Consider the following 23,642-nt stretch of genomic DNA (forward strand, 5'->3'; position numbering starts at 1 on the left):
AATTCTAAATTACTTATCACTAATTGAACGGCTTAAAGTCGACGACGTTGCAGATAGATCACTAACTGAACGGCTTAATATTGAAGATGAATCAATCTCTGCATAATTTAATTTTATTTATCAATCTCTAATCATTAATGAAAACTTAAATTAAATTCAATTTTGAAGAAAAATACCTCTAGAGGTATTGAATGATTTCTTGTAGTGCAGAATCGCGCCTTGGGTTCCGTCCTGCACCTGCAGCACCGAGTCATCGCGACGGTCAGAGGGAGGCATTGGAGCCACCTCCGCCACCGGGGAGTTTCTGCTTCTTCATGTAGCGCTTCGAAATGCGAATGTTGAATGGTTTCACCATTTTCAGATACTTAGTCATGACTTCCTTGGACATTTTTCGCTCATCCGAAGCTAGATTCGTCTCCGAATCATGAATCAGCGGTTTCTCTTTGGAGCTGCTGTCTCTGGTGAACAAATTGAAGAGCGGCGCTTCTTCGAGCTTCAGCTTCACGAAAAATTTCCCCCTCGATTTCCCTTGATTTTCCCTCTCAAGCATCCTTGCACCGCCGAAATCTTCAGCCGTCTCTAGATTCTCGCCATTGGCGGATTTCGATTTCTTGAGCTTGAGCATGAGCACACGAAATTTGGAAGCGGATTTGACCAAAGTAATTAGGGAGTACGTAATCATACTTAACAACTTAATTTGGTCAAAATCGGGTTTAATACCGTTGACCGTTAAATATAGACGGAACAGTTAGTGTAAGACCGATTGTGATCCGAGTTCAGGATGTAAAAATTCAAAAGATAAACTCTAAGACCAAATTCGTAAAATGGACATATATTCAGGACCAATTTGGGCCTTTACTCTAAATAAAATTCTCCATTTGTAATTCAATTCAAATGCTTTTATTTTGAAGAAATTCTCCATAGAGTAATACAAATTTGAAGAAATTGTTATTGTTAATTTATCACAATGCTTTTATTTTGAAGAAATTCTCCATAGAGTAATTCAACAAATTTGAAGAAATTTTTATTGTTAATTTATCACTACCCAAACAAAAAATGATTCATTGTAGTACTATTAAGTTATACAAATTTAACAATTTTGTAGTAGTAATAAATTTTCAATATTAAATGACTGTTTAGCAAGTGTTTAAAATGATTATACTTTTGTTCTAGTTCTACAAGGTGACCGTTTGAATACAATTCACCCTCACTTTTCTCTCTCTTATGCACTCTCTCTCTTCCTTCCCTTTCCACCTTGTAAATCGGCAGATGGTTCCGTTTGACACACACACAGCGACGTAGTCATCTCCTTCCGGCGACCGACGCAGCACATTCATCTTCGTCCCTCGCTCCTTGTCTCAGCCTCTCTTTTGCTGCTCAACACACACACTCCGGTTTCCTTCCCTCTCTGAGTCGCTGCTGCCCGGCAGATTCCGGCGTGTCACCGCCGTTTTTCTGACTGCTCTAGGCCAGACTCATTACTCCTGTACGTAAGCAAGTCTCTTACATCTCTTACTTGTATATCTTCTTCTTGAATTTAAAGCTAGGGTTCATAATTAAGTTTTTCCCCAATTTGAATTTTGACTAAATCTGGCGAAACTCTAAGCTTTTTATAGCTAATTTCTGCCTAGAAATAGTTAGAGAGATGAAACTGGAAGTTTATCTTGATGAGTCTGGCTAGTGGCTAAATTTGCCTTAGTTTCTTTCTCAGCCCTTAGAGTGTGATCTGTTCGATTAGAATTTAGAAAATGGGTTGTGCTTCTCGTTGGTGAAATCTGAATTTTTTCACCATCTTCCTGCATCTATAGATGTTTAGGCTGATCTGTTCGATTAGAATTTAGAAAATGGGTTGTGCTTCTCGTTGGTGAAATCTGAATTTTTTCACCATCTTCCTGCATCTATAGATGTTTAGGCTAATCTTTTCAAATTCTGGAATGTTTTGACGAAAGTGTTTTAGAACATGTAGATTTGGCTAATTACTCCGTATTGTATCTCTCCTATCATGTTTCTATCTACAAACCCAGAGTCCTTCTAGGTTTGTTTAGTTTATGGTTTCTTTTGATTTTTTTTATCATTTATTAATTATTAGTTTTGTTTTCCTATCAGTAAACCCTGCGAGCAACAAAAACAAAAAGGAATCAAATTGGTAAAATTATGGTGATCGTTTTCAGTTCCTTCATCTCACATTTCAATTGGCGATGGTCCACAAACTCCTGAAAACGACATCATTCTTTCATTCTCTCCTTCTTTGGCCAGCTACTAATGGAACCTTACAGTTATGGAAAAGTGAGTACATTCTGTTTGCATATCAACCATTGTTTGCTTGTGCAATTTTTTACCTGTGCACTTTATTAATGCAGGAAACTGGAAATGCTGCACATCCTACTAATGCAACTCTGTCTTCCTGGGACTAATGTCTCTGAGCCATTTATGTACGATACTATCTCAGAGAAGGTATATATACTATGCACTTAACTCTTTAAATATCAATTTCTTAAACCTCGTGCCCAAAAAAGTGCCTCGCTTATGGTTGGAAGGTGGGAGTAAAAAATTACAAACTATAGCTATAAGTTTATTTTTTAGTATTATCTTAGTTGATATCATCCAATATGTTTATGTCAACTTATTATGTGGTATTCCTTTTTCTAAAATGACATGGTGGATTGAGCAAAAAACTTTTAGAATGTTGACTTTTCCAACTCTTGGTATGATCATGCATTTTACCTAGATTTCAATTGAAGAATCCACGTTCAGCATGGTATGAGTGTTAGGTAATAAGCTAACTTGTCTAAAGCTGCATTAGTTTACATCATTCATGGACATTAGCAGCAGCCGAAAATTTACAAATTCTATCGGATTCTTTATCTAAAACTTGATGTCCAACATATTAGGTTGTATTTAGGTGGATACTTTTGAATACGCACTTTAAGTATTTGTTACTTATGTTGTGCTTCATTTCTTTATTTTTATTTATTAGCTGATTTATATATTGATTTTGTTTGTTTTGTGTTTGTTGTTTAGGAGTTGAGGAGGTGCTAACTTTTAAAGGGGTTATTAGAGTAGACTTCGTTTTTCTCAAGGGTTGATCTGCAAACTTAGTTGTTGCTTACTAATTTCTGGAGTCCTAGGTTTCCCGTGCTTCAAATAAGTGATAACAGTGTTCTTTGTTGCCCGATTTCTTGAGCTAAGGAGCGAGAACTATTCCGGTTTTGCAAAATTAATTGAAAATGCCATAGGGCCGATCGACTGATTGAGAGCTTTATGAGTTGCAATCTTGTTGATATTGGTGCATAAAAATGATTTAGGCAATAGGAATAAAGGCCAAATATCCAAATTATCACATGCCTGACCCTGCATAAACCCCTAGTGAGCCAGTTTGAGCCACAAAAGCCTAATTTCTTTGTTGAAAATTTTGAAGTCCTTATATCAGCTTACCTATTATATCCATTTGTTGGCCTATATTTTTTTCCCTAGTCACTAAAATTAAAGTGCTAGCACATTCTTGGGAGGGTATTATGGTGGCAAGAAAAAGATGGAGGTTCTGGACCATTCATTAGGTGGTATTCATACTGAGATACAAAAAGTAAGTGAATAGTTGTCCCCTTCAAATGAAAATAGAATAAAAAGGGAGCCTTTCATGAGTAAAAAAAAGCCAAGGCTAGAAAAAAATAAAATGGCAGCCTTTCATAAGTAAAAAAAGCCAAGGCTAGAAAAAAAAAATAAAAAAGGCAGCCTTTCATGTCTAAAAAAAAGCCAAGGCTAGAAAAATAAAATAAAATAAAAAGGCAGCCTTTCTTGAGTAAAAAAAGCCAAGGCTCGAAAAAAAATATTGAGCGAAAAATAGAAATGATAAAAGAATGCTCAAAAGAATAAGTTGACAGATGGTTGAAAAATCTCATGTTTGGGGTGTTGAGCTGTAAGAAATTTGTACGCAGTGAGTGAGATGTGAAAGGTGTTGTGATGGATGTGCTAGTATTTTAAGAACGGTGGTAAGCTACTTAACCAAATATTATCCCACCTTTACCAAAAGCCCCATTACATCCCAATGAATAAGACCTTTTGATTTGTGCATCATATCGACTTTTGTGCGATGAATTTTGCTTGATTTTGGGAGAAAGATCTTATTTGCTTAAAATAAAGAATAGCCGGAAGAACTTCTCTTTATGAGTTAGTGATGATGGTTTGAGACTCCCAAGACACAACTCGAACTTAGATTGAAGCATGGGATGTCTAGTTCTTAGGGAATTAGTTCGTGTACAATTCTTGTTCTAAAGTTTTACCCGCGAGTGAATTCGGGGTCGGCCTATTTCCCTACTGACTTGAAGCAGAGGATTATCTAATATCTTGTGAGTGTGATTTATTGTGTAACTTGCTCGAGGGCTATCAAGACTTAAGTTTTGGGGGTGTTTGATGTGAGTGGGTAATTTTCTAACTTGTTCCTCGGACAGTATACAATGGAATGGAGGGTAGCGTAATACTGCTCCAAGCTAATTTTGGACACTTTGATATTAAGTGTCTCTCAGTTCATACTAAAGCCATCAATGAAGAACTACTGCAAAATCTTTCTGATGCTTTGTCTAAATCGGTCTTGCTTTGTCTAAATCTGAAGATCACGATACCAGGATGTGTGGTTAGCTATTCTCTTCCTTATACATACATTTAGATATAATTTTTGTTTAGTTGTAGGAAGTGGAATACACACAACAATTTATTATTTTTATTTCCTTGGATTCTTTCTATATTTCCACTAAACCTGTAACCCTTTTCTTTTCTGTATTCAGGAAAGAATTTTTGTTTGAGTCAGATTAAAGAGCTGTGTGCCAATCCTATTGCATTTGAGGCGATTGAGATAATTCAACATATGCTCGTGTTACTCTTAGTTGGTCTGAAGGCGGAAGGCGCCTCTCTAAGCATTTAGATTCATTCTTGCAAATGCTATCTCTTGTGCAACTAAGGTGCTTTCTGTGATAGTTCCTCGTGCAAAAATAGACTAGAATTTCTTAGTCAATCTGAAAGCCAAGGCCCAACTACATGGAGATCACTTCTTCAGGTGCTTTCAGTGAAACTGCCTAGTGCATAAATAGACTAGAATTTGTTATGGATACCAATTTTTACCTTTAAGCTTGTTTATATTAGTGGTGTTATAAACGCGCCGCGCAGGTGGACGAGCAAGATCTGGGGGCGGCGGCCTGGTGGGGGCAAGTCGTGTGGCGGCAGGGGGAGACTTAGTTCTTAACTTATAAGAAGCCGGGGGGAAAAGGGTGAGTCTGCTTTGCTTAATTTTCTTCTTCTTGGTTGTTGCGAATATATTTTTCTACTTATTTGATTCAATTTTTGCTTCCTTTTGCAGCTTTATAAATCTATCACATATATTTTTGGGTATTATACTGTGCCTGGTGATTTCCTATTTTTTCTAGTCCACTTCTTGCTACCTTGCATCTATATAATTAATATATACATATTATCTTTTTTTTGTGTCATATGTCGTGTACATAAATGTGCTATATTAGTATTTCTTTTCTTTGATATATAAACCCCATTGATTGTCAATCTTGGCATCTTAACATATCTGTTAAAAATTGTTTTCACATGCTCTTTCCCAAGTACTTCCTAGATATGTTTCTTTTTACTTTTGGCATTCGGTTTGTTGTACTTGCATCTAAAAAAGAAATCATGGGCCTTGGAAGCAGGATGAACACTCAATTAGTGTCAAGTGAAGATGCTTTCTATGAAGTTAGTGTTTATTTTTTTAAAAATCCCTCCCTATTAAGATCCCAAGGACACAAATAAAAGCAAGTTAATTTCTGTTGTTGTGTAAAGAAATCATTCTGTGAGATATTATTTGCCAAGACTAATTTTAGAATTTGCATCTGCCAGTGCCGTCTTGTGGTCTTTATAATTGTAATTTCACGCTCCTGTTTATGTGCATACCTCCAGGAATAGATCAAGTTTCTGCGGATGTTCAGGACCTCTCTCCTAGTCACATTCAACCTTTGGGTTCACTTTTGAATATCTTTTTGGAAGCTTGTCCCTCTATTTTAAAGGTAATATGGCGACACACATTTTCATCACTTTTGAATACCTTGTTGGAAGCTTGCCCCACTATTTTAAATGAACACGTCACTGGAATATTCTTGCTTGTAAGAGATCAGTATTTCAAAGTTGTATGTGTTGAATTTTATGGCCAAATACTGATGCTAGCTATGATGGAGATTGCTTCTAGCATTTTAGCATTTCATTAGTAAAATGTGTATTCTCTAAGGGATGTGGTCATTTTTTAAATAGGGAACAGTCTATATACGACTATACGTTTGTTAACTTTTGAGGAATACAATTTTTTTTTCCAAGTACCCTGAAAGGAAGCTGTTCTTTTTGGTTGGATCTTATATACTGATTGTTCTAAATTAATATACCGAAACTATTTTTTATGTTCAAAATAGTTCAATGTTTATTTCTGGTGGGCATGAAATTATTGAATCCATAGTCTGGTTTTGTTGTTGGATTTGTCATGATGTATAGCCAAAATTTCATGTACTGTGAATCTGGGCATGAAATTACTGTGACATGTCGTGCCTCTTAGGTTATGATTTCTTTTTCTTATGTATGGTGTTGGATTGATTTAAGCATCAAGTAGCTAGTTCAGAATTTTGAAGTCAATTCCTTTTTATGAAATGGTAACTAATGGATAATGCTATCATAGCAGAGATGTCATATGCAAGCACTTTCAAGAAAACTAAAGACTATCTCTATTTATTACATTAACTCTCCACTTCCTCTGATCTTTCTCAAGATTTTAATATTGCTGCGATGACAGCTTGTTACTAATTCTATGGCTGGCTGACTCCAGAAATCATATAAGCTCATGTAGGAAAATCAAATCAATGATTGGACATACATATTGGAGAAGTTTTAGAAACAATTTTCCTGCAGTAAATAATTTGATTACTCTTTCTGATTCGTTGATTCTGAAGGGTCGTTTCAGTAGTGTATATAACAATGCGAAAATACTAACACAGTTATGTGTTTTTAAATGGCAGGACTATGCCATGGAGCCTGATGAGAAACTTATACTAAATGCAGCACATTTGATGGTAGCAAGCTTGGCAGGAAGTCTTGCTAATGTAACATTTAAGGTATAGATAACCTTTGCTCTATTACTTTCTTATGTTAATTATTAATGATCTTGTGAATTTGTCAAAACATCACTTTATATACCTTGTGTGTTGATTGAAGAGGCCCTTACATCACATTTAGGAACCTTTACTTGGTTTAGTATCAAGCGAGCTCAGAAGGTCACTTCAGGGCTTGGCCGTAGCAAGTGATCTTCTAGAGCAGTCATTTCAGCTGGTAACTAATGATAATATCCTTTGCATCAATGTCTTGATTTCCATAATAACCATTAAAATAAAAGAAGTGAGGCGATAAAGGCTTGTTTGCATCAACGAAACTAATTGGTTTGCATCAATTGGCGATGGTCCACAAACTCCTGAAAACGACATCATTCTTTCATTCTCTCCTTCTTTGGCCAGCTACTAATGGAACCTTACAGTTATGGAAAAGTGAGTACATTCTGTTTGCATATCAACCATTGTTTGCTTGTGCAATTTTTTACCTGTGCACTTTATTAATGCAGGAAACTGGAAATGCTGCACATCCTACTAATGCAACTCTGTCTTCCTAACATCTTTGGACTAATGTCTCTGAGCCATTTATGTACCATACTATCTCAGAGAAGGTATATATACTATGCACCTTAACTCTTTAAATATCAATTTCTTAAACCTCGTGCTCAAAAAAGTGCCTCGCTTATGGTTGGAAGGAGGGAGTAAAAAATTACAAACTATAGCTATAAGTTTATTTTAGTATTATCTTAGTTGATATCATCCAATATGTTTATGTCAACTTATTATGTGGTATTCCTTTTACTAAAATGACATGGTGGATTGAGCATAAAACTTTTAGAATGTTGAATTTTCCAACTCTTGATATGATCATGCATTTTACCTAGATTTCAGTTGAAGAATCCACGTTCAGCATGGTATGAGTGTTAGGTAATAAGCTAATTACTTGTCTAAAGCTGCATTAGTTTACATCATTCATGGACATTAGATTCCTATGTAGGCGAATTACTACTTATATAACTGTTTGCAAAGGACTGAGCTTAAGCATATTGTTCTTGATTTGCTCTAAGTACGCATTAATTCTCCAATGATGCACCGGATATTTCATATGCTGGCCTCGGTTTAGATGTGGGAATGATGTCAATCCTACATTTTATGTAAAAGTAATGTGCATAATGTATTTATTATTTTGTTAAGATTTATATGTTTTTCCTTGATATTAGAATGAGTTGTTTTGATGATAAAACCTCATTTTATATATTTCTACATACGTGTGCCAGCGTTAGATAATGAAGCACAAGTATGAATAGCAGGAGCCAAAAATGTTACAAATTCTATCGGATTCTTTATCTAGAACTTGATGTCCAACATATTAGGTTGTATTTAGGTGGATACTTTTGAATACGCACTTTAAGTATTTGTTACTTATGTTGTGCTTCATTTCTTTATTTTTATTTATTAGCTGATTTATATATTGATTTTGTTTGTTTTGTGTTTGTTGTTTAGGAGTTGAGGAGGTGCTAACTTTTAAAGGGGTTATTAGTGTAGATTTCGTTTTTCTCAAGGGTTGATCTTGCTTACTAATTTCTGGAGTCCTAGGTTTCCCGTGCTTCAAATAAGTGATAACAGTGTTCTTTGTTGCCCGATTTCTTGAGCTAAGGAGCGAGAACTATTCCGGTTTTGCAAAATTAATTGAAAAAGCCATAGGGCCGATCGACTGATTGAGAGCTTTATGAGTTGCAATCTTGTTGATATTGGTGCATAAAAATGATTTAGGCAATAGGAATAAAGGCCTCATATCCAAATTATCACATGCCTGACCCTGCATAAACCCCTAGTGTAATGACCCGCTAAGCCGATGTTATTATAATCATTATTAATAGCTCGATTATCTAAATAAGTAACTTTTGTGCGATTACATCCGAGTTACGATTGATTTTAGTTGTTGTTTGTTTTGACGTTAGACAAGTAAACAGAACACATAAATATGTAATATCTATATGAATATAATAAATTTAAATAAATAAATAAAGTCCCATAATCAGAATTTTAATGTCCGATACATCCAACAAAGTTTAATTTATACAATGTATGTTTTAAGAAAGCGGGTACTTTAACGCGGACACCACGAGCTTGAACCGAGTTTCCTCCTGCACTAAATTAAACAATAAATATAAAAAAAAGAAGGGATTAAATATAAAGAAATTTATAAAGGAGTAGATAGACTTGATCAGATTTTTTTTCGGCAGCAGCAATTAATGTGCATTAAGTGAGATGTCAGAATAATCTTCATTTTCTCTGGCAGAATAAAATTTGGGTGGTCTAGTCACGCCACTTGTTATATTCCTAAATATATATATTTTCCAACCAACAATTACTTTCACTACTCCACCAACAAACAACATACTCCTCCTAATTACTTCCAACAAAGCAGAAAGAGAGAGGACGTAGCAGTGGGAAGTTGGCAGTAAAGAATTTTCCTAACACACAAAAAAGAAAAAAAGGCAAGTTACAACAACATAACTATTTTTTTTTTCTTCTGCTTTCCACATGTACATATATTAAGATTTTAGCCCCTGTCAAGAACTAGCATTTTACAACTCCTAGCAAAGAACATTGAAATAGCAAATCCTAGCAACTAACAACTACATTAAAGAATATAGGAATTTATTTCTAGCAAACAACACAGAGGCTTATCTTAAACAAAAAAAAAAAAAAGCTGCCTCATCGCCAAAGTCTACTTTCCAAATCTATGATGGCCAAAAACACAAATTTATAAATAAAGGATGTAACTTTAGAAGATGTAAAATGAATATCATTTCTTTACCTCTCGGAAGTCGGCGTAATGGCGGCAGATCCGAGAGAGAAGAGAGGGGGGAGCCGAGAGAGAGGAATGGAGAGGAGAAGATGATGGAGGAAGTAGCCGACGACGGCGGATCCGCGACGGAGGATTCGTGACGACGGCGGCTGGTCTGAACGACGGGAAAATCTGGAGATGACAGCGGAGACTGTGCTGCGCACGGTGGTGGTGGTGGTGCGTCGTCGTGCCCGCAGCGGTTGCGGCGGTGCGGCAAATCTGACCGAGAGGGAGAGAGAAAATGGAGAAAGAAGGGGGCGCCGCCGCTGGAAGGGCGGCGGATCGGCGACGCGAGAGAGAGGAGAGAAATAGGTTGTGCATTTTGTGAAATTTGGGGAAGAATATGAATAGTAATTTAGGTGAGAGAGAGTAGATGATACGTGTGGTGGAAGGGGGAGTAAATGGACTAGTTTAGTTATTGAAATGGGCTCAAATTAGATGTTGGGCCTTTGGTTTTAAAAGAATTGCCTCATTAAATTAAAGTGGATGATTTGTTGGACTCCATTTATTTTATTTTGGGCTTTAAACTTTTAATTAGAGATATAAAGTGGGGAAATAATTAAGCTTTGGGGCTTCTTATTAAGTTTTGGGTCGATAATTAATTGTGATGAATTATTTAAATAATCCCGGAATATTTCAAAGGATGAATAATTTTATCCTAAGTCCGAAATAAATATATTTTCGAGGGGAAATGGTTGCGATAATTTAATTGTGCACTTTTATAATTTTTGGGATTTTAATTCGACATCATGGAGGGATTTACGAGAAGCCAACGGAGGAATTATGGGCGTAAGCGGCCGACCGGAGTCTCAAGCGACGTCTTTGGCGGCCGCCGAATAATCAAAAATATGTGAAAATCGAGAAACGAGATAAAAGACTTTAATGAGGGTGCATGCATTCTAATTTAAGTAGTTTTGTCCTTGAGTCTAATTAGTGTATTATTATATTGTGATTTTTTTTTAAAAGGGTGCTTTCGCAAGTAAAGTCGGAACGAAAGATTCAAGTTAAGGAATCTAAACGATCAAGGTGAGCTTTTCTATACTAAAAATACAAATCGTATTTTATGAAAACACGAACGCATGTTCGTGATTCTTAAAGATGTTGTCTTGCCATAAATATTTTTGTATGATGCCTATTTGTTTGGCTACGGCCAAAGGAATTATGAATGATGATATAAGTCGAATTCGGGTCCCAGTGAGGGTGGTGTCTCCGCTCGGACTAGTGTACACAAGCTACCTCTGACATGTTGGGCAGAGCAGGTGACCGTGGAAGGTGGCCACCTTCCCGGCACAAGAATACCTCTGACATGATGGGCAGAGATGGTGACCGTGCGAGAACACCATCTCGACGGCACAATGTGATCAGATATGGCTAAGTACCGGAAAAAGGGGTTGCAACCCAATGTGATATTTTTAGTAAGCTCGGGTCTTTTCAACAACACCCCGAGTGTTACTGTGATGATGGCTTGACAATATTTTCAAATGTATATGTGTAATTTTCGGCAACGTGTTTACTGAGTACTTTTGTACTCAGCCCTGCATATATTTCTAAATGTGCAGGTTGAGCAGCAAAGTGGTGGAGGAAGTGCTATTGAGACAAGACATTTAATTCAGTCAGATTTTGACTCTCGGAGGTTCATGTCTTCATACATGGAACCGCGTTCATTTGTTTTCGTTGTGCATCTTAAAAGACTCAAGTGTATTTTGTGCAAAACTCTGATATTTTGAAATTTCTTTACAAACAATTACTCGAGTTTCAATGATCGAGTATCTTTTCTTCTTTGTATCAGCACTTGATTAGTCATGTATCGCAACCAATGCTTGATTTTATTTTCCCCTTATTTCTTTCCCCGCTTCTTTAACCCTCCCCTAGTCGCGATCCACCGTGTTTTCTATCCTTAGAAAATGCGGTCGTGACAGAATGGTATCAGAGCATTCTTTCTCACTCTGAACCCGAGAGTCTCCTTTGAAAATCTTTGGTCTAGCCTTGTTCCACTAGGCTGTCTAATCGATGAAAATGCTCTTAGCACTCCCACCAATCGCGCTCAATGAGGAAAAAGGTAACTTGTTATTTTTCAAAAGAAAGTCAAGATGTTTGAAAGTTTGAAATGGAGAAATAACTCATGCAGTTGATTTGAGTGAAAAGATGAAAATACTGAGTTTAAAGAAGGAGTTGATGTTTCTTGATTTGGTAGCGTGCTTAAAAAAAAGAGTTAGTATGTCTTTTCTTGGCTAAAGACTGTGAATGCATGAATAAAATAAGTAACTTTCCTAAATGGAAAAAGGTACTGAAATATGAAAGTATAAAGTATACGAGTCTGGTACCAATTGGTGAAATGACATCTCTTTTTGAGTTAGTCATCGAATCATGTTGCTAGTATGGGGAAATCAAATTTTCCAAGAACTTAGAATACTTAGTTATGCGTTCCTTCTAGAACACAATATGAACTCGAACTTAGAAGTACAGTATGAACATTTCTCGCTTTCCCGAGCGACGAAAAGAAAATGGCGCGATAAGAAAGAAACTTCGATAAAAGCAATATTTTGACTCACTGATTTCCTACCACCAAGCTCCTATACTAAGAGCTGTTGTATTTTTAGCCTTCAGAATGAACATGTTTTCCTAAACAATGGTCTTTTCAATGACGTATCCCTCAAAGATCATTAGTGGACCTTTGTGTTTTCAAAAATGCTTCTTGACAAGCTCTTTAGTTTTTATGAGTAGTTCCCTTTTCTTAATTCCACTATAATTATTCCATCTTGCTTTGAGCTCCTCAGCAACTCCAAGTCTAGTCTAAATCAATTTGCTCTCTCCCTAAACTAGTTTGCTCTAATTGTCTTCCCTACTAGTTAATTTCGGTGATTTGGCTATAAACTTTGTAAATTTATTAACGTGATATAGTATCACGACGTTGTTGACCCAAAGTGGTAGTTCCTTGTTATTCTTCTTTCTCAAATCCACTTGAGCACAGTCATCTTCAGTCTTACTATATTCGAGCAGCCATCTGGTGAGACCTTAAACCTTTTAATTTGACCCTTTGTATTCTCAGACATACTTATTGATAAGCTCTTTGTTTTACATGCGTACTCTCATCTTCTGAATTCGAATATGACTGTTGTTTCTTGATTTGAGCTTTTCTGCAAGCTCTATGTTAAAGCTGACACATTGCTTCTCCCTTGGCTAGTTTCCTCTTGTTGCCCTCTTTATTAGTTAGTTCCCTGAACTGCTTATAAACTCTTAAAATTTCATTGATATGATCTTCTATCACAGTGTTGTCGAGCAAATTGCAATTGTTTGTTTTTCCTATTCTTTTCAAATCCATTTGTAACCAATCATCTCAAGTCTTCCTGTTATCATCTGGGGGATACTTGAAACTTTTCTACTTCACTGTTCATTTTGATTATATTATTGGCAACCTATTATTGACATCTACATTCTATTCATCATACCCTCACTCTTGCAATTTATTCCCTCTGGTAAGCTCTTCCCATAATAAAATTTCCAAGGTCTATGGGTATAGCTCAAGCCCTTTGAAGTTGTATCTTTTCTTTTTTGGAAGTGAGCATAATGAGCCCAATTGAGCCTAGTCTTTGCACTTCATGAAAACCTTTGTTGCAAGCTACTGGTAAGAGTTGTGGTAAACCAAACGCTCACGTAATTGAAATAATTATAATTATTTTGTTTTCATGACTACCTTGGAGCCTACACAAAGCAAGAACAATTCGAATATTTCTCTTGGAATTCCAAATTCAGTTCCTATCAAAGTTAAAACTGTTAGACCACATCTAAATTTTCCTCGCGTGAGACCCTCAAGGAAGCGAAAGACCGGCCAAAAAAAAAATCATACGCCGATGAGCGTCGAACGGGATTGAAATTTAACATCGGGGAGAAGGTCTTCTTGAAAGTATCCCCTTTCAAAGGAATAACCAGATTTGGACTCAAGGGAAAGCTGAAACCACAATTCATTGGACCCTATGAAATTCTAGAGGAAGTGGGCCCAGTAGCATATCGCTTGGCATTACCATCCAACATTGGGAACGCACACAACGTATTCCACGTCTCCCAACTTCGAAGGTACGTGTTCGACCCAAAACATGTGATTTGCCACGAAGAAATCGATCTAAAGCCTGACCTGAGTTACGAAGAAAAGCCGGTAGAAATACTAGATCGAAAGGTGCAGCAGCTTCAGAATAAGTCGATTACTACAGTGAAGGTTTTGTGGAAAAACCACGGACAAGAAGAAGCAACATGGGAGCTAGAAGAGAAAATGAAAGAGAAATATCCCAAGTTTTTTGTCTAAATACATCCTAAATTTCGGGACGAAATTTCTTTTAAGAGGGGTAGAATGTAACGACCCGCTAAGCCGATATTATTATAATCAATATTAATAGCTCGATTATCTAAATAAGTAACTTTTGTGCGATTACATCCGAGTTACGATTGATTTTCGTTGTTTGTTTTGACGTTAGGCAAGTAAATAGAACACATAAATATGTTATATCTATATGAATATAATAAATTTAAATAAATAAATAAAGTCCCATAATCAGAATTTTAATGTCCGATACATCCAACAAAGTTTAATTTATACAATGTATGTTTTAAGAAAGCGGGTACTTTAACGCGGACACCACGAGCTTGAACCGAGTTTCCTCCTGCACTAAATTAAACAATAAATATACAAAAAAAAGAAGGGATTAAATATAAAGAAATTTATAAAGGAGTAGATAGACTTGATCAGATTTTTTTTCGGCAGCAGCAATTAATGTGCATTAAGTGAGATGTCAGAATAATCTTCATTTTCTCTGGCAGAAGAATATTTAGGTAGTCTTGTCACGCCACTTGTTATATTCCTAAATATATATATTTTCCAACCAACAATTACTTTCACTACCCCACCAACAAACAACATACTCCTCCTAATTACTTCCAACAAAGCAGAAAGAGAGAGGACGTAGCAGTGGGAAGTTGACAGTAAAGAATTTTCCTAACACACAAAAAAGAAAAAAAGGCAAGTTACAACAACATAACTATTTTTTTTTTCTTCTGCTTTCCACATGTACATATATTAAGATTTTAGCCCCTGTCAAGAACTAGCATTTTACAACTCCTAGCAAAGAACATTGAAATAGCAAATCCTAGCAACTAACAACTACATTAAAGAATATAGGAATTTATTTCTAGCAAACAACACCGAGGCTTATCTTAGACAAAAAAAAGAAAAGCTGCCTCATCGCCAAAGTCTACTTTCCAAATCTATGATGGCCAAAAACACAAATTTATAAATAAAGGATGTAACTTTAGAAGATGTAAAATGAATATCATTTCTTTACCTCTCGGAAGTCGGCGTAATGGCGGCAGATCCGAGAGAGAAGAGAGGGGGGAGCCGAGAGAGAGGAATGGAGAGGAGAAGATGATGGAGGAAGTAGCCGACGACGGCGGATCCGCGACGGAGGATTCGTGACGACGGCGGCTGGTCTGAACGACGGGAAAATCTGGAGATGACAGCGGAGACTGTGCTGCGCACGGTGGTGGTGGTGGTGCGTCGTCGTGCCCGCAGCGGTTGCGGCGGTGCGGCAAATCTGACCGAGAGGGAGAGAGAAAATGGAGAAAGAAGGGGGCGCCGCCGCTGGAAGGGCGGCGGATCGGCGACGAGAGAGAGAGGAGAGAAAGAGGTTGTGCATTTTGTGAAATTTGGGGAAGAATATGAATAGTAATTTAGGTAAGAGAGAGTAGAAGATACGTGTGGTGGAAGGGGGAGTATATGGACTAGTTTAGTTATTGAAATGGGCTCAAATTAGATGTTGGGCCTTTGGTTTTAAAAGAATTGGGCCTCATTAAATTAAAGTGGATGATTTGTTGGACTCGATTTATTTTATTTTGGGCTTTAAACTTTTAATTAGAGATATAAAGTGGGGAAATAATTAAGCTTTGGGGCTTCTAATTAAGTTTTGGGTCGATAATTAATTGTGATGAATTATTTAAATAATCCCGGAATATTTCAAAGGATGAATAATTTTATCCTAAGTCCGAAATAAATATATTTTCGAGGGGAAATGGTTGCGATAATTTAATTGTGCACTTTTATAATTTTTGGGATTTTAATTCGACATCGTGGAGGGAAATACGAGGAGCCAACAGAGGAATTATGGGCGTAAGCGGCCGACCGGAGTCTCAAGCGACGTCTTTGGCGGCCGCCGAATAATCGAAAATATGTGAAAATCGAGAAACGAGATAAAAGACTTTAATGAGGGTGCATGAATTTTAATTTAAGTAGTTTTGTCCTTGAGACTAATTAGTGTATTATTATATTGTGATTTTTTTTAAAAGGGTGATTTTTAAAAGGGTGCTTTCGCAAGGTGAGCTTTTCTATACTAGTGTACACAAGCTACCTCTGACATGTTGGGCAGAGCAGGTGACCGTGGAAGGTGGCCACCTTCCCGGCACAAGAATACCTCTGACATGATGGGCAGAGATGGTGACCGTGCGAGAACACCATCTCGACGGCACAATGTGATCAGATATGGCTAAGTACCGGAAAAAGGGGTTGCAACCCAATGTGATATTTTTAGTTAGCTCGGGTCTTTTCAACAACACCCCGAGTGTTACTGTGATGATGGCTTGACAATATTTTCAAATGTATATGTGTAATTTTCGGCAACGTGTTTACTGAGTACTTTTGTACTCAGCCCTGCATATATTTCTAAATGTGCAGGTTGAGCAGCGAAGTGGTGGAGGAAGTGCTATTGAGAAAGACATTTAATTCAGTCAGATTTTGACTCTCGGAGGTTCATGTCTTCATACATGGAACCGCGTTCATTTGTTTCCGTTGTGCATCTTAAAAGACTCAAGTCTATTTTGTGCAAAACTCTGATATTTTGAAATTTCTTTACAAACAATTACTCGAGTTTCCATGATCGAGTATCTTTTCTTCTTTGTATCAGCACTTGATTAGTCAAGTATCGCAACCAATGCTTGATTTTATTTTCCCCTTACTTCTTTCCCCGCTTCTTTAACCCTCCCCTAGTTGCGATCCACCGTGTTTTCTATCCTTAGAAAATGCGGTCGTGACACCTAGTGAGCCAGTTTGAGCCACAAAAGCCTAATTTCTTTGTTGAAAATTTTGAAGTCCTTATATCAGCTTACCTATTATATCCATTTGTTGGCCTATATTTTTTTCCCTAGTCACTAAAATTAAAGTGCTAGCAAATTCTTGGGAGGGTATTATGGTGGCAAGAAAAAGATGGAGGTTCTGGACCATTCATTAGGTGGTATTCATTTATACTGAGATACAAAAAGTAATTGAAAAGTTGTCCCCTTCAAATGAAAATAGAATAAAAAGGGAGCCTTTCATGAGTAAAAAAAAGCCAAGGCTAGAAAAAAATAAAATGGCAGCCTTTCATAAGTAAAAAAAGCCAAGGCTAGAAAAAAAAATAAAAAAGGCAGCCTTTCATGTCTAAAAAAAAGCCAAGGCTAGAAAAATAAAATAAAATAAAAAGGCAGCCTTTCTTGAGTAAAAAAAGCCAAGACTCGAAAAAAAATATTGAGCAAAAAATAGAAATGATAAAAGAATGCTCAAAAGAATAAGTTGACAGATGATTGAAAAATCTCATGTTTGGGGTGTTGAGCTGTAAGAAATTTGTACTCAGTGAGTGAGATGTGAAAGGTGTTGTGATGGATGTGCTAGTATTTTAAGAACGGTGGTAAGCTACTTAACCAAATATTATCCCACCTTTACCAAAAGCCCCATTACATCCCAATGAATAAGACCTTTTGATTTGTGCATCATATTGACTTTTGAGCGATGAATTTTGCTTGATTTTGGGAGAAAGATCTTATGTGCTTAAAATAAAGAATAGCCGGAAGAACTTCTCTTTATGAGTTAGTGACGATGGTTTGAGACTCCCAAGACACAACTCGAACTTAGATTGAAGCATGGGATGTCTAGTTCTTAGGGAATTAGTTCGTGTACAATTCTTGTTCTAAAGTTTTACCCGCGAGTGAATTCGGGGTCGGCCTATTTCCCTACTGACTTGAAGCAGAGGATTATCTAATATCTTGTGAGTGTGATTTATTGTGCAACTTGCTCGAGGGCTATCAAGACTTAAGTTTTGGGGGTGTTTGATGTGAGTGGTAATTTTCTAACTTGTTCCTCGGACAGTATACAATGGAATGGAGGGTAGCGTAATACTGCTCCAAGCTAATTTTGGACACTTTGATATATTAAGTGTCTCTCAGTTCATACTAAAGCCATCAATGAAGAACTACTGCAAAATCTTTCTGATGCTTTGTCTAAATCGGTCTTGCTTTGTCTAAATCTGAAGATCACGATACCAGGATGTGTGGTTAGCTATTCTCTTCCTTATACATACATTTAGATATATTTTTTGTTTAGTTGTAGGAAGTGGAATACACACAACAATTTATTATTTTTATTTCCTTGGATTCTTTCTATATTTCCACTAAACTTGTAACCCTTTTCTTGTCTGTATGCAGGAAAGAATTTTTGTTTGAGTCAGATTAAAGAGCTGTGTGCCAATCCTATTGCATTTGAGGCGACTGAGATAATTCAACATATGCTGGTGTTACTCTTAGTTGGTCTGAAGGCTGAAGGCGCCTCTCTAAGCATTTAGATTCATTCTTGCAAATGTTATCTCTTGTGCAACTAAGGTGCTTTCCGTGATAGTTCCTCGTGCAAAAATAAACTAGAATTTCTTAGTCAATCTGAAGGCCAAGGCCCAACTACATGGAGATCACTTCTTCAGGTGCTTTCAGTGAAACTGCCTAGTGCATAAATAGACTAGAATTTGTTATGGATACCAATTTTTACCTTTATGCTTGTTTATATTAGTGGTGTTATAAACGCGCCGGGCAGGTGGACGAGCAAGATCTGGGGGCGGCGGCCTGGTGGGGGCTAGTCGTGTGGCGGCAGGGGGAGACTTAGTTCTTAACTTATAAGAAGCCGGGGGGAAAAGGGTGAGCCTGCTTTGCTTAATTTTCTTCTTCATGGTTGTAGCGAATATATTTTTCTACTTATTTGATTCAATTTTTGCTTCCTTTTGCAGCTTTATAAATCTATCACATATATTTTTGGGTATTATACTGAGCCTGGTGATTTCCTATTTTTTCTAGTCCACTTCTTGCTACCTTGCATCTATATAATTAATATATACATATTATCTTTTTTTGTGTCATATGTCGTGTACATAAATGTGCTATATTAGTATTTCTTTTCTTTGATATATAAACCCCATTGATTGTCAATCTTGGCATCTTAACATATCTGTTAAAAATTGTTTTCACATGCTCTTTCCCAAGTACTTCCTAGATATGTTTCTTTTTACTTTTGGCATTCGGTTTGTTGTACTTGCATCTAAAAAAGAAATCATGGGCCTTGAAAGCAGGATGAACACTCAATTAGTGTCAAGTGAAGATGCTTTCTATGAAGTTAGTGTTTATTTTTTTAAAAATCCCTCCCTATTAAGATCCCAAGGACACAAAGAAAAGCAAGTTAATTTCTGTTGTTGTGTAAAGAAATCATTCTGTGAGATATTATTTGCCAAGACTAATTTTAGAATTTGCATCTGCCAGTGCCATCTTGTGGTGTTTATAATTGTAATTTCACGCTCCGGTTTATGTGCATGCCTCCAGGAATAGATCAAGTTTCTGCGGATGTTCAGGACCTCTCTCCTAGTCACATTCAACCTTTGGGTTCACTTTTGAATATCTTTTTGGAAGCTTGTCCCTCTATTTTAAAGGTAATATGGCAACACACATTTTCATCACTTTTGAATACCTTGTTGGAAGCTTGCCCCACTATTTTCAATGAACACGTCACTGGAATATTCTTGCTTGTAAGAGATCAGTATTTCAAAGTTGTATGTGTTGAATTTTATGGCCAAATACTGATGCTAGCTATGATGGAGATTGCTTCTAGCATTTTAGCATTTCATTAGTAAAATGCTTAATTCTCTAAGGGATGTGGTCATTTTTTAAATAGGGAACAGTCTATATACGACTACACGTTTGCTAATCTTTTGAGGAATACAATTTTTTTTTCAAAGTACCCTGAAAGGAAGCAGTACTTTTTGGTTGGATCTTATATACTGATTGTTCTAAATTAATATACCGAAACTATTTTTTATGTTCAAAATAGTTCAATGTTTATTTCTGGTGGGCATGAAATTATTGAATCCATAGTCTGGTTTTGTTGTTGGATTTGTCATGATGTATAGCCAAAATTTCATGTACCGTGAATCTGGGCATGAAATTACTGTGACATGTCGTGCCTTCTAGGTTATGATTTCTTTTTCTTATGTATGGTGTTGGATTGATTTAAGCATCAAGTAGCTAGTTCAGAATTTTGAATTCAATTTCTTTTTATGAAATGGTAACTAATGGATAATGCTATCATAGCAGAGATGTTTCTTTTTATGAAATGGTAACTAATGGATAATGCTATCATAGCAGAGATGTCATATGCAAGCACTTTCAAGAAAACTAAAGACTATCTCTATTTATTACATTAACTCTCCACTTCCTCTGATCTTTCTCAAGATTTTAATATTGCTGCAATGACAGCTTGTTACTACTTCTATGGCTGGCTGACTCCAGAAATCATATAAGCTCATGTAGGAAAATCAAATCAATGGTTGGACATACATATTGGAGAAGTTTTAGAAACAATTTTCCTGCAGTAAATAATTTGATTACTCTTTCTGATTCGTTGATTCTGAAGGGTCCTTTCAGTAGTGTATATAACAATGCGAAAATACTAACACAGTTATGTGTTTTTAAATGGCAGGACTATGCCATGGAGCCTGATGAGAAACTTATACTATATGCAGCACATTTGGCAGGAAGTCTTTCTAATGTAACATTTAAGGTATAGATAACCTTTGCTCTATTACTTTCTTGTGTTAATTGTTAATGATCTTGTGAATTTGTCAAAACATCACTTTATATACCTTGTGTGTTGATTGAAGAGGCCCTTACATCACATTTAGGAACCTTTACTTGGTTTAGTATCAAGCGAGCTCAGAAGGTCACTTCAGGGCTTGGCCGTAGCAAGTGATCTTCTAGAGCAGTCATTTCAGCTGGTAACTAATGATAATATCCTTTGCATCAATGTCTTGATTTCCATAATAACCATTAAAATAAAAGAAGTGAGGCGATAAAGGCTTGTTTGCATCAACGAAACTAATTGGTTTTAATTAGAAATAACATGTGGCCTTGCAGGAATCACAAACAGAGTTGACACCGATGAATGGAATCCATCCACTGATACGCATTTCCACAATTGATAACCGCTCTGGAAATGTTGTGATACACCCAAAATTTTAAATATTATTTCAGCAGTTGTGTTTGTCTACGACAGTTTGATCAACTATCACGGGACCAAATTTTCTATAGATTGCAAACTTGAGTTTGCTCGTACTGCTTGCTCATCTAAAATCTGCTGCTGTACTACGCTATAAGCAGAACTCGGTCCTTTTTTTGAGATCGCTACTTTAGTGTTGATCAAGTTTCAGAGATGTCCACTGTTGTTCAACAGTGAGATGTTATAGCTCGTAGGATTTTTCAGCTAGTACACTGAGCGCACACATATTTAGGGACTAACCCCGGAGTTGTCTAGGTTCTCACTTCCGGTATAGGGGTGTGATCTTGGCGCCACCCCTTACTTACTTTCTAATCAAACAAGTGAGTATTATATCTCCCTTTACATTTTCTTGTCCTGAGGTTAATGTTTCAAATAGTTTTGAGGCATGGGCATTTGCGTGCATTCTTCTTTTTGTGCTTGTAATTTATCCTATTTGTGTGTGCATGCAAGGTTTTCTCTATTGATTGTCACTGGCACTTTTTATGGGTTATTAGTATAGACTTAGTTTCTCTCAAGGGTTGCTTACTAACTTCTGGAGAACTAAGATTCCCTAATTTAAAACACCTAATTTTTTAATGTTTTAATGATATGTGAAAAAGAATTTGTGCTGCTGCTGTACAAGACCAAGTGAATTTCTTAAAATATTTTAATGATATGTGTAAGTGAATTTGTGCTGCTACTTATTACAGCATTAATACTAGCAAATAGCTGATAAATTTTTTGGTAAATTCTTGTGTTAATTTAGTCCATTGTGTATGGGTTTGGAATTAATATTGTTTGTACTTTGTCCTTGTTGCATTTTAATCTTGTTTACATGCAGTCCAAACCATTTATGGGAAAATTGATCAACTACTTTCTATTAGCAGAAAGCACAAACATAGTGTAGTGCCACTTTTTATTATGCTAGCCTTTATGTGCAAGGTCAAACGGGAGCCCTTTGTCCTAAGCCAGGGCACCTGTGACATTCACAACAACAAGTTTATGAGGCGATTCTTTGACAAATTCTAGGACATCTAAGTTGATTCACATGGTCAGATATATATTATCTAGTTCATCTTTGTGATCTTTATAGGTATCTCATTTCATTTTTTCATTTTCTTTGCCGCATTTTGCTCTTTTTTCACGGCAGAAATGATCCACCCAGACCTTAAATGCTTTTCCAGTTTGCCCCCGGCGTCATCAGAAGGTGGATTTTCCATGCAATTTGCATCTCTACTTATGACCAACTGAGTGCTAGCAGTTACTCCTCTGGCCTTGTTAGCACTGGAATTGGTGCTATGCCTCATACATTGGAAATTGGCTCTGACGAGATAGAACTTGTTGGATCCCAGAATCCTACAAGGTTTGTTTAATTTATGGCATCTTTTGATTTTTATATTATTTATTAAATATTAATTATTAATTGTTGTTTTTCTATGAGTAAACCCTCCGACCAACAAAAACTAAAACGAATCAAATTAGTAAAATTATGGTGATCATTTTTCAGTTCGCTCATCTCATATTTCAATTGGCGATGGTCCACAAACTCTTGTAAACGGCATCATTCCTTCATTCCCTCCTGCTTTGGCTAGCTACTGATGGAACCTTCCAGTGGTGCAAAAGTGAGTACATTTGTTATATATATGCTATTGTTTGCTTGTGCACTTTTTTACCTATGGAATTTATAAATGCAGGAACCTGGAAATGCTGCACACCCTACTAATGCAATTCTGTCTTCCGGGCTTCCTGGGACAAACCTTGATATTAGAATAAGTTGTACAATCTCATTTTTATATGTTTAAACATATGTGTGCCTGCTTTAGATTATGAAGCACAAGTCCGAATAGCAGCTGTCGAAAAGGTTACAAATTGATTCTTTTTCTAGTCCTTCACATTGAGGTGTGGGTGTATGCCTACATTCTTCTTTTCTTTGTTTATAATTTATCCTATTTGTGTTTGCATGCAATGTTTTCTCTCTATTGATTGTCACCCGACACACTTTTAATGGGTTATTAGTGTACTTTTAGTTTCTCTCAAGGGTTGGAGAACTAAGATTCCCTAATTTCAAACACCTAACTTGTTAATATTTTAATAATATGTGAAAATGAACAGGACATGCTGTTGAACAAGACCATGTACATATCTTATATTTTCTATGGTGTCTTGATATATTCTTTGTAGTGAACGTGGAGTCTGTTGATGTTTTCACCGATGAATGGGATTTACAATAATACTAGCAAATAACTTATTAAAAATTTGGTAAAGAAAATTTGGTAAAGACGTGCTAATTTTGTCTATTGTGTAT

The 23,642-nt window shown here is 36.4% G+C and overlaps 3 long non-coding RNA genes across 6 annotated transcripts in view; 1 reads left to right on the forward strand and 2 right to left on the reverse strand.

Moving 5' to 3' along the window:
• The first annotated feature begins 1,181 nt into the window (after positions 1-1,181).
• Positions 1,182-23,642, forward strand: part of LOC121805146 — a 35,124-nt gene continuing 12,663 nt past the window's right edge. The window contains exons 1-18 of one of the 4 annotated variants that reach the window (XR_006051268.1): positions 1,182-1,486; positions 2,107-2,286; positions 2,361-2,454; positions 4,449-4,630; positions 4,782-5,050; positions 5,161-5,261; positions 5,938-6,044; positions 7,038-7,559; positions 7,634-7,735; positions 18,475-18,743; positions 18,830-18,954; positions 19,630-19,736; positions 20,783-20,863; positions 21,217-21,678; positions 22,280-22,388; positions 22,488-22,700; positions 22,845-22,959; positions 23,032-23,198. This is a non-coding gene — a long non-coding RNA (uncharacterized LOC121805146). Of the gene's footprint in view, positions 1,487-2,106; positions 2,287-2,360; positions 2,455-4,448; positions 4,631-4,781; positions 5,051-5,160; positions 5,262-5,937; positions 6,045-7,037; positions 7,560-7,633; positions 7,736-8,401; positions 8,550-8,627; positions 8,669-11,537; positions 11,581-18,474; positions 18,744-18,829; positions 18,955-19,629; positions 19,737-20,782; positions 20,864-21,216; positions 21,679-22,279; positions 22,389-22,487; positions 22,701-22,844; positions 22,960-23,031; positions 23,199-23,642 lie in introns of those variants that run through there. The other 3 variants (XR_006051271.1, XR_006051270.1, XR_006051269.1) reach the window with 3 other exon arrangements.
• On the reverse strand, positions 9,110-10,900 carry LOC121805147. Its single transcript, XR_006051272.1, has 2 exons — positions 9,949-10,900; positions 9,110-9,271 (listed from the first exon to the last, which is right to left on the reverse strand). It is a non-coding gene; the product is annotated as an uncharacterized LOC121805147 (long non-coding RNA).
• Positions 14,504-15,680, reverse strand: LOC121805148. Its single transcript, XR_006051273.1, has 2 exons — positions 15,312-15,680; positions 14,504-14,633 (listed from the first exon to the last, which is right to left on the reverse strand). It is a non-coding gene; the product is annotated as an uncharacterized LOC121805148 (long non-coding RNA).

This window comes from Salvia splendens, chromosome 5 (genome assembly GCF_004379255.2).
Source record: "Salvia splendens isolate huo1 chromosome 5, SspV2, whole genome shotgun sequence".
Lineage (NCBI taxonomy): Eukaryota > Viridiplantae > Streptophyta > Magnoliopsida > Lamiales > Lamiaceae > Salvia > Salvia splendens.